Source organism: Babylonia areolata, chromosome 21 (assembly GCF_041734735.1).
Source record: "Babylonia areolata isolate BAREFJ2019XMU chromosome 21, ASM4173473v1, whole genome shotgun sequence".
Classification (NCBI taxonomy): Eukaryota; Metazoa; Mollusca; class Gastropoda; order Neogastropoda; family Buccinidae; genus Babylonia; species Babylonia areolata.
In genome coordinates, this window is record NC_134896.1 from 38778770 (window position 1) to 38789122 (window position 10353).

Sequence of the window (10353 nt, forward strand, 5' to 3'; positions counted from 1 at the left end):
GACACTGCCAGAGCACACCTGACCTTCACCATGGCCACCCGACCTTCACCATGACCACCTGACCTTCACCATGACCACCTGACCTTCACCATGACCACCTGACCTTCACCATGACCACCTGACCTTCACCTTGACCACCTGACCTTCATCACCGCACACACATCTTGACCTCTCTTCCCTGCACACAGCTTGTCCCCCCCCCTCTAAACTCCCCCCCTCCCACCACCACCACCTTCAAGCAATAAACCACTCCAAAAAAGTCTATTCCTTCAGTTTTTGAATTTCTAAACAATGGGTAACTGTCATAATCCCCGGCACCATCAAGGTTACAATCGTCACCATGATCAAATACCACCATCTCCAGTATCGTCAACGTCATCATCTAATTTGGTTGCCAAATGGCATGGCAGTTGTACAGTTTAAAACAATGACTGTTCTCATCACCGCCGCACCACCACCACCACCCCCACCACCACCACTGTCATTATCATCATCAACGTAATCATTATCATACACCACCATCACCACTGTCATTATCATCATCAACGTAATCATTATCATACACCATCATCACCACAATCTAATGTGTTTGCCAAAGGGCATGGCAGTACTCACTGGGTCCAAAGAACCACCAGGCTTCTGCCTCCTCAGTCATCATCGTCATCGTCAGGAGAACAACGACCAGAACGATGCCCAGCAGCTTCATGCTGACAGCAACCAGCGAGGGACGTCAGCCAGGAAAACGAAGGGTTCTTCAACGGTGTCAAAGTGACCTGCAGATTCGTCACAAAGGATGTATCTACTGTATAAAAAACAGAAAAGAAAAAAAAGACAACAGCAACGACAAAAGAACGGAAAAATGAAGAGAGACAGACAGATAGACAGACAGAGACAGAGAGAGAGAGAGAAGTATAGTATAGGGTGGTATAGTAAAGTGTAGTGAAATACAATGCAGTCCATTTTCTAGGATTCTTCTTCTTCTGCGTTCACTCGTATACACACGAGTGGGCTTTTACGTGTATGACCGTTTTTTTACCCCGCCTATAGGCAGCCATACTCCGTTTTCGGGGGTGTGCATGCTGGGTATGTTCTTGTTTCCATAACCCACCGAACGCTGACATAGATTACAGGATCTTTAACGTGCGTATTTGATCTTCTGCTTGCATATACACACGAAGGGGGTTCAGGCACTAGCAGGTCTGCACATATGTTGACCTGGGAGATCGTAAAAATCTCCACCCTTTACCCACCAGGCGCCGTCACCGTGATTCGAACCCGGGACCCTCAGATTGACAGTCCAACGCTTTAACCACTCGGCTATTGCGCCCGTCTCTAGGAGTCAACAGATGTATTTGCTTTTTTTTTTTTTTTTTTTTTTTTTTTTGCTGTCCCATCATCTGCACCATTTCAGTGGCATTACTCCCACGCCGCTCATTCCGAGTCCCCCCCATACACGGCCACACCTGGGCTCGTCCGTCGCAGTTCCAGCGACGGCAGTCCGCAGGGAACCATCAATGTTAGGTCGTCAGGAGGACACACACCAGAGAAGACCCTGCACTGCTGCTGATTCACTTTGGTGGTGTTCAGTGGTGCCTGTTCTGATTCAACGTACTTAGGACACCACATACTAAGCTCCCTACTGACGACAATAACGGCTTAGTCGCGGAGCCAGACTGAGTGAGCGTCCCTCCCAGAGTGGAGACCAACACTGAAGACACTGACAGGATTCACTCCAAGCACGGAAGTGGAGTGATATGGAAACTGGGGTCATCATGTCAGCAGGGCATGAAAGACCACAGACTTTGGGTGGTTTTTTTGTTTTTCTTTTTTGTTTATATTGATGATAGAGGAGGAGGAGGAGGACGATGATGATGACGATGTTGTTGTTTTGGGGGTCCATTTTGGTTTGGAACTGCGTGACAAGGCTGTACTCTGCGCTTCCTGTCATAATGATATCCTGGCGTCAATCAGGCCCGAGAGATACAAACACAGACACTCGCAGTGTTGATCAGCTAATTAGAGCAACACACCCAAAGACGCATCTGTGAAGTGGATTATACTCGACTGTGTGGTCCCATTTAAGCCCATAGCACAAATCAACTCTGGATAGGAGCTGGCCGTGAGCCGAAAAACCCACCTCCGCTGGGATTCGAACCCGCGCCCTCCCAGCTGTCAGTCCGCGACGCTAACCACTTCGCCACAGTTCTTATAGCAGATATACTTGTAACTGAAAGAAGTTCTTGCGAGCTCAGATTGGAGGTGTTACTCTCTTCCTTTTGATCATTTCTCACACGGATATGAGAGAGTGAAAGTTCCACTGTGTATTGCGTCATGGCATTTTATCTATTTATTTGTTTGTTTGTTTTCCCTCAAGCCCTGGCTAAGCGCGTTAGTCACTATGCTGGTAAGGCATGTGCTCAGCGTATATGGGTTTGTCCGAACGCAGTGACCTGAACTGAACTGATTGCGTCAGGTGTATTGAGTATTGACATAAAGTCTCCATCATCTGCTGGTGTGTTACACCACCTATCTCTTGCTGTGTATGCATTGATCTCGAAGGTCAAACGTCAAGCGTATTCAACTTATTATCCGGATGGAGTTAATTCCACAGGCGTGGCAAACTGGTTATTGAAACCCAATGGGTTGTTCCTGGAAATTGTAAGTCCAATATTTATCTTCCGTTACTTCAGAAAACACGTTTCTATCTTGCTAATTCATTACAGATTGTAAATAATTATTGAAAGGTGGCACCGTAACAAGAATTGTACGTCAAACTGACCCAGGGTCGTCCTTCAACTGATTTTTCATTGGGCATTGTGTGATATTCATCCAAAATGTTCATGACAGATTCGTTATAATGCATAATGGAGTGATCACCCCCACCCCCCACCCCCACCCTCGTCCCCTAGCGAAATGATCGTGGATATTCAGTCACCAATCATCAGCAAGAGCAGCATGAGACCTGACATGGTACTCCACTCCAAGGCAACGAAACAAGCGATTCTGATTGAGCTCACGGTGCCATACGAAAGCAAAATGGTGGAAGCCCACATCTACAAGACCGAGAAGTATGCTGGTCTTGCCAGCAGCCTGAGACAGACTGGCTTCCAAGCCAAAGTCCTCGCCATAGAGACTGGTGCAAGAGGGTTTGTGGGCGAATCTGCCTACAGCCTCATGAAACTGCTGTCGATTTCTGGCAGAGAGAGGACACGGGCTCTCAAGGCAATGGCAGAAGCAGCAGAAAAGAGTTCCAGCTAGATCTGGTCGAGGAGGAATTAAATTTCCCTACTCAAACTAGGCGTACGATGGTTAAAACGTCTGCCAGAAAAAGGTGACGCAGTTCTGAAGTGGCGACCACCCTGGAGGCGCGGGTTCAAACCTGCTGAGGACCAGGAAAAAAAAAAGAAAAGGCGGCAATACAAGGGCATCCAGGAGTTATGACCTGGGTACGGCCCGGCCCCCTTAGAGTGTAAGGAGTGAAGGGCCGAAACACTTGACTGAGGGGGGCTTCTTCTCTGAAGACCTTGTGCTGTCCAGCTCTCCCTAGAGTTTCAAAGCATAGATGGTTGGGGCTTTTGTAACCAAAAAAAAAAAAAAAAAGAAGAAGGAAAACTTAAAGAAAGCAAACGGGTCTCTTTTCAAGTCAGTGTTCTCAGCTGTAGCGAAAGAGTATACTTTCAGTACGAACTGAACAAAGAATATTTGTGGACCCATGTTCCACAAGGTTGTACTGTATCACCTACGTTCTTCTCCGCGATGTTTCATGACACATGAACCGTCAGAGGAAAAGGTGTTGCTGTGTCTTTAAATACTGATTATCTTGGTGACGGTTTATAAAAAAAAAATTAAAATAAAACAAAACAAACAGCCCCAGCCCCCCAACCCCCCCCCCCCCACACACACACACACACACACACACACACAAAACAAAAAAAACAAAAAAAACAGCAACATTATTTGTATTTGATATTTGCACTTACCCTGCGGTTCTAGACGTGTTTGACAACACACGTGGCATGAACAAAGTACAGGGGAATGAAAATTGTGAAAGGTACAAACTTGCCAGAAGTACCATTCCAAAACGGCGAAAGAACAAACAACACATACCTCTCCCACCTCACCCTCTTCACACAAACACACACACACGCGTCCGTGCGCTCACACACACACACACACACACACACACACACACACACACACACACACACACACACACACACACACACATGCGCGTCTGCGCGTGCTCACTAATACACACACCGACGCGTGTATTGATATGCACAAAGACGGTCTCGGCGATAAAGATCTATCGTTTGATACATTGTTAGAATAGGTATGGTTTAGCATTAGATTTGAAATATAAAACAGGAGAGCTGTGTATGATATTTTCTTTTTTAGCCCGAAAGGTAGTCAGTGAGGTCAAACATATAGCAACTATCTTGAACATTTTTCTCAAATATTGGAAGACAGTGTAACTTATATTCAACCGGAGTGCATGGCTGTTTGCAAGTGATTCCAGAGTCGGAGAAGTTGCTGAGTTTTGAAATTTCTGTAGAGGTAGAAGGTAAGCCTGTTTATAAAGAATTATAACAATCTGATTCGGAAAGAATGCTTAAGTGACTAGTACTGCATCATCTGAGAGATATATTCTACACTAACTCACCTTCATCACGCATACACCCACTTTGAGAAACCAAATTCTTTTGTCCGTATTCTGTTTATAGACTATGGATAATCAATTTTCTCGTAAATAGAGCTCAGTCTGTCTGTTTCTATCAAGCCCTTTCCTCTTTTAAAACAACTTCAACTGGTGTTCCACAAGGAACAGTTCTGTCACCTGTCCTGTTCACATTGTACACCATTGACTGCACTGGTACAGAAACAACACCCTTGATTAAATATTCTGATGACACTGCACTTGAAGATCTTTCTAACTCTGACACTATCTATTTTGAAAAAGTTGATAATTATTCGTGTTGGCGCATAGACAACCATTTAGATTTAAATGTCCAAAAGACGAAAGAAATTGTATTTGATCTCAGAAAAGTTTTATCCCTGTCTTTCATCTCTTTATCAACGCCACACAATCCAAAAGATTTAGCGAATACAATGGGAACAAAAACTATGATAAACTCAGTTTTAACCCAACACCTATCGCATTCAAAAGAAATGCCAGTCTAGTATCTACTGCTTACAGAAGCTCGGAAACTTTGCGGTCAATCCTAAAATTCTCCAGGGTTTTTACCGCAGCTTCATATACTCATATAATGCTACGAACTGTTACCTTCAGGAAAACGCTATTGATTTCCCAAACCGAAAACTCACAACAGGTTTATACCCAAGTCAATTCAGTTCTGAAATAATTAAATAATCTTAATGCACAACTGTTTCTATAATTAGTTATTGAGTGTGTATGTGAGTGTGTGCATTGTATTGTATTGTATTGTATTGTCACAACAGATTTCTGCGTGTGAAATTCGGGCTGCTCTCCCCAGGCAGAGTGTGTCGCTACACTGAGAACGCCATCCACCCACCCAGTCTTCCCATTAAGCCCACAGCATACTCAACTCTGAGTAGGAGCCGGCCGCAGACCGAAAATCCCACCTCCGCTGGGATTCGAACCCGTGTCCTCCAAGCCGTCAGTCCGCGATGCAAACCACTTCGCCACGGCTGTTGTTCTGTGTATTAATCTCAATTACTATTGAATAGCTTGGTTTTTATCACATGTATTTTAAAATTATGGTATGGTATTAATTCGTGCCTGTTCTTCTTATTGTGCTCATTGCATATATATGATTATGACTGTTGCATGTGAATATTCCACTGTTTTAGTATTTAAAGGTTCTATGTCGTTTTTGACTCACTTGTGTAAACAAAGTGAGTCTATGTTTTAACCCGGTGTTCGGTTGTCTGTGTGTGTGTGTGTGTGTGTGTGTGTGTGTGTCCGTGGTAAATTTTAACATTGACATTTTCTCTGCAAATACTTTGTCAGTTGACACCAAATTTGGCATAAAAATAGGAAAAGTTCAGTTCTTTCCAGTCATCTTGTTTAAAACAATATTGCACCTCTGGTATGGGCACCAAAAAATAAAAAATGAAGCCTAATTATATGCAAACTGCATTTTACTGTTATATTTATATTTTTTGTATTCTCTAAAATTGGCACTTTGATCTGATATTCTGACCCAACAACAAGAGCAGTCATTATTATCATTTTTTGTTCAAACAGGAACTTCTTTTGCTAAGCATAGAAGTTTTATTTATTTTGCAAACGTTTTGGTGCAGATAGTAAAAAAGGGAAATTACTCTGTAATTAATGCTAGGGGACTTAATTTGCTTTAAACTGATCTTTCTCATCTTAAACATTACATTTTGAAATTATACACAATGCATAAAAAGCTTGTGTGTTTTACTGTCAGTGTACAGGGCTTTCACTATGTTCATTCGCCCAAGTGGTCTTTTTCGGAATATACTAAAATCAATACGGCGAGTGGACTTTACAGATCTGTTGGCTGAGCCCTGAAGGTCATGGGCAAAAATCAATTGCGTACACATATTTATACATATTCAAAGCGCGTGCTCATATTCTTCGCGAACGCGAACGACGCCATTTTGTTTCAAGTTGTTGACCTGCCCGTTCAATCCAATATTCAATCAACAATACACGATAACATGTGATGGAAAGTTGGAGAAGGAGACCGTTACATATTTATTCAGAGAAAGATTTGTGAACGCCTCATCACTTACTGGATTATGCCCCAAACTGCCATAAAAATATCCACAGAATCAGTCGGAATTGACAGTTAAAAATTGTAAACCATGCGAGTTAATACCCTTGAACTGATCACGATGAAACGAAAAAATTTCCAGTCTTGACTTTTCTCAAAATGAAGTCTTTTTCACTTTTTACGACGTTCAGAAGTACTTGTATTTGGCTCTACATGTTATTAGTTTAACAAAATACTAACTTTTCTTATCAACTTTAAAACTATAAAACTAGAATGAACATAAAAGAGAAATTGAATTGACCGTGTCGTACTACATTCCCGGCGGGTGTAACTAAACTTGTACATCTATCTAGATCTAGCGAAACGGCTAAATGTTGCAGTGTGATTGCAGCGATAGCCATTAAAAAGAATTTTTTATTGCCCTTAAAGATTTTTTGAATGCCCAAGATACACCAGAATAATATGATTTAAACAGCGTTCTCACTGCGAATACCGCAATTGATTTATGTTCAAATGTTAAATTTTAGAACGTCAGTTAAGGAGCCACGATAGTGTAATGGATAAGGCAGTTTCTTCTCACCCGAATATGCGGGGTTTGAATCAGGTTATGACTTTTTTTCTTTTTTTTTTTTTAACGCGAAGCTTTATAATAACAAATACAGAACACATTTTAACGATTAGATTTTTTTTTTAAGTGTATCACAAGTGAGTCTTGAAGGCCTTGCCTCTCTTGTTCTTTTATGGATTCATATTGAATGACTGTGAGACTGTGATAATTGCATGTGTATAATTGTAATTATTCTATATGAAGTTCATATCAACTTATCATTTAAGTATTTTATGCTTTTTATGTGTTCATATCAAATGACTGTGATTCTCGTGCATTGTTTGTGAAAACATATCGGGTGTCCCCCCAAAAAGTGAAGTATTTTCTCAGTGATAGAGAAACCGAATTCATTGAAAATTTTCACACAGTAACCTTACTGTATCATCAACAAGTCTGCAAAATATCTAAACGTTCGGACGCAAATTATATGAGTATTGTCAACTTCAAAACAGCATGTCAAAAAATCCAATATCAGAGCTGTGCAATGTGACCTTCATCATGTTCATGCCAGCTGCCAGGTGTTGGCATCTGTCAATCAGTGTCAGTCTAAAAATAGCCTGTCTGGGTGTCAAGTCTAATGTGTGTGTGTGTGTGTGTGTGTGTGTGTGTGTGTGTGTGTTGTTGTTGTTGTTGTTGTTGTTGTTGGGGTTTTTTTGTCTGTATACAAAATCACTTCTGTCCAAAGTTTCAGTTTGGAAGGATCAACCATGCCTTTGAGTGAGAGTGATAAGGTTACCATTGAAAACTGTTTTAAGAAGAAAGGCTGGCGTAGAAAAAGGATCGTAAATGAATTTCCAGGCAAGGGGTGAAGTCATGTCACTGTAAATAGACTTATCACTAAAATACGCACTACAGGGTCAGGAGCACGTAAAACTGGCAGTGGGAAACCCAAAACTGCATGTTCGGAGGAGAACAAGGACCATGTTGAGGAAATGATTCAATCCCAGAAGGAGAACCCAGGGACCCACAAATCTCGTAGAGAAGTTGCAAGCGATTTACAAGTAAGCAAGTCTTCTGTGCAAAGAATGGCAAAAGAACAGGAGCTGAAGCCCTTCAAGAGGATACAGGTATCAAGGAGGGACCAAAATATTAGAGGGAAAACAAAAACTCGCTGCCAAACTTGAATGACCGCTACTCGGCCACTTTTGTGAAAAGGATCATTTTCACAGACGAGAAAGACTTCACGTTAGAGATAGCTAAAAATCGCCAAAACGATCACATTTATGGGAAACGAAAACGAGAAATTCAGCCATCTCGCCTCTATCATGAGTCTTCTAGATTATAAAAAAAAGATAATGGTTTCAGCTGGAGTATCCTGGAAAGGAAAAACAAGCATTCATTTTATTGAAACTGACAGAGCTAAGGTTAAGAGTGAAAGCTACATTCATTTATTGGATGACACTCTTCTCCCGCATTGTAGGCGTCTTAATCCTTGAAACAATTACGTGTTTCAGCAAGATGGGGGCTTCTTCACACACAAGTAGGGCAACCCAGGCCCATCTGGAGGAGGCTACACCAGAATTCATCAAGAAGGATGAATGGCCTCCACAATGTCCTGATTGTAACCCAATGGATTATGCCACATGGGACTCTCTGAAGGAGAAAGTTTACCGGGGAGTGAGAGACAAATTGACCGAACAGGCGTTAAAGGACAGGATAATTATGTCTTGGGAGGAGGTATCGGTGGAAGAAATACGAAAAAGCATTTCTGCTTGGAAGAAACGACTTCGTTTAGTCTTGGGGGAAGATGGAGGCCACATTGAGCATAAATTGAAATAAGTGAGTTTTCCTCTGATAGTGGAATTTTTGACATGTTGCTTTGAATTTGACAATACTCGTATAATTTGCGTCCGAACGTTTAGATATTTTGCAGACTTGATGATACAGTAAGGTTACTGCGTGAAAAATTTCAATGATTTCGGTTTTTCTATCACTGAGAAAATACTTATCAAAAAGCGGTTCACTTTTTGGGGGACACCCAATACACCACGCGTGCGTATCTCTTGTTGCGACGATAAAGTATTCTGTATTCTGAGATACATCCAGAATGAACTAATTCGTTTGAGTTCGTAAAAAGCAATTTGACAAGCGTTTGTCTCATGGTTTTTCATACTGGGTTTAGAATCAATAACGAATCGTAAGTTTCTTAAAATTGTTTGTGGGTGGGATCACATGGTCATAAGTGACAGATTTCGTGAGTGACGACACGGTGTACAGTTGATGACAGAATTTGAAGCGATGACTACACTATTCAAATATGATAGAACCAGTAATCGACAGAGAAAACAAAAGTCAATAACGCAATAAACAAGAAAATAAAAGGAAGGAAAAAGTTTTGAAATTGAAACTGAAAGATGTGAAAATAAATTAACACGATGCGAAGTCGATTGGCGTTGCCCTGCTGCTTATCACACCAATAAATTGGATCTTCCAAGGAAAGAATTCCGACAGTTGTAGAATTAATCCGTCGTCATCATGTTTTCTCCTGAATGCTCGCGCACGCACACACACACTCACACGCACACACACACACACACACACACACACACACACACACACACACACACACACACACACACGTCTACTCACGCAAGATGAGCAATCTCGGACTTGGCTGCAGTGAAGGCTTGATGCGTGGACCAATGACGCTCTGCGGTGGAAACTTTGCTCGCTTTATAGCTGTCCAGATGATGAAATCGGTTTCAGATTTTTTGCACGCAACAGCGAAAATGCTAGCAGATGAATTCAAATGTAAATTCAACACCGGATGTTGGGATGCGCCATGACTTTCATCGGGTCAAATACACTGGTCACAAGACGTTAAGGACCAATGTGGAAAAAGTTTCCCTCTTTTTCGTTCGTCAACTCAAATCCCAGGGCGATATCCCCATTGGTGATAGACCGTCGAAGACGACGACGGCTGGTTGTACAACACTCGTCAGTTTGGTGAGTTCAGGTATGGCTCACGAGTCCGATGTGTGAACCGCACACTCGAGGACAGAGGGGACACGTGAACGT

At 42.1% G+C, this 10353-nt stretch overlaps 1 long non-coding RNA gene across 1 annotated transcript in view; it reads right to left on the reverse strand.

The window, feature by feature from the left end:
- Window positions 1-10078, reverse strand: part of LOC143296168 (uncharacterized) — a 13213-nt gene extending 3135 nt beyond the window's left edge. Inside the window, exons 1-2 of the long non-coding RNA XR_013057110.1 lie at window positions 9925-10078; window positions 616-773 (exon numbers count right to left, since the gene is read on the reverse strand). This is a non-coding gene — a long non-coding RNA (uncharacterized LOC143296168). The remainder of the gene's footprint in view (window positions 1-615; window positions 774-9924) is intronic.
- Window positions 10079-10353: the final 275 nt, after the last annotated feature.